This window comes from Grammomys surdaster, unplaced genomic scaffold (genome assembly GCF_004785775.1).
Source record: "Grammomys surdaster isolate TR1022 unplaced genomic scaffold, NIH_TR_1.0 202, whole genome shotgun sequence".
Classification (NCBI taxonomy): Eukaryota; Metazoa; Chordata; class Mammalia; order Rodentia; family Muridae; genus Grammomys; species Grammomys surdaster.
Genome location: NW_021604647.1, coordinates 209,438 through 210,734, shown reverse-complemented (window position 1 = coordinate 210,734; position 1,297 = coordinate 209,438).

The window sequence follows — 1,297 nt, the reverse complement described above, 5'->3', positions numbered from 1 at the left end:
CCATCTACACCCCCGTGGGCATCTACACTCCCGTGGCCATCTACACCACCGTGGCCATCTACACCCCCGTGGCCATCTACACCCCGTGGCCATCTACACCCCTGTGGGCATCTACACCCCTGTGGCCATCTACACCCCTGTGGGCATCTACACCCCTGTGGCCATCTACACCCCTGTGGGCAACTCTGTTTTTTCTTCGCCTACTCTATTAAACAAGTAACACCTGGAACTGTCTGCTCTGTCTACTATTACTACAAAAGCCACACTTATGTGTGTGCCAGGAAGCTCTCCTCACCTAACTGAGCCCCTGGTCACATGGAAAGGGACGCCTTTCTTGAATTTGAGACCTCAGACAAATCTCTCAGTACACTTTAGAATACCCAGATTGAAGTTCTTGTCATCATAAAACCTGAGGGAGCTAGCAAACCTGTGTGTAAATAAGCATGGGTGAGATATGACGGATACTTTCTGTTTCTGATTGCCTGTTGTAGTTGCATAAATAACAAGGTTAATTCTGAATTATCATGAATAAATTAAGCAGTTTCTCTTTGCAGAACAACTCTTTCTGCATAGTGAGAGTCAGTAGTTATATTAAAAGATTCAGGAAAAAATATATTTTATATATATGCTGTAGCTGTCTTCAAACACACCAGAAAAAGGCATCGGATCCTGTTACAGATGGCTGTGAGCCACTGTGAACCACCATGTGGTTGCTGGGAATTGAACTCAGGACCTTTGGAAAAGCAGTCAGTGCTCTTAACTGCTGAGCCATCTCTCCAGCCCCAGGAAAATCTAATAATACCATAAAAATTGCAGATAGCTCTAATTTTTTTTTAACTGAAGCACTTTGTTTTATCTGAGATAACTTTCCAATTACCAGAAACTGGGTATAAAGCTTTAGAAGTGGCCATTCTGAATTAAAGATATTTGTGAAATGATATGTCGGAGGAGCTAAGGTGGGAGGAGTAAGGAGAGGAAAAGGAAGAGGAGGAGCTAGAGAGGGCAGAGATGTAGGAGTGATGGAGGCGGATGTTCACATGTCTGTAGCAGTCAGATGGTATATCTAGGTTGGGTATTGGGTTACACTTCTGAATGTATGGGTATCTTGTTACTGATCGTTACCAAATATATAAGCTTTTAGATAATTTAAGCATTAGAGTTTCACTTTCCTACTGGGCATGAGTGGATGGCAGGATGGTCTGGGTAATGCCCAGCCTTGCAGACCCATCTCCCACACTGGTATCTTGTGGGTGGCAGGGCTGGTGTTTCTAGCTGGCCGTTTCTAGCTGTGGGTGTG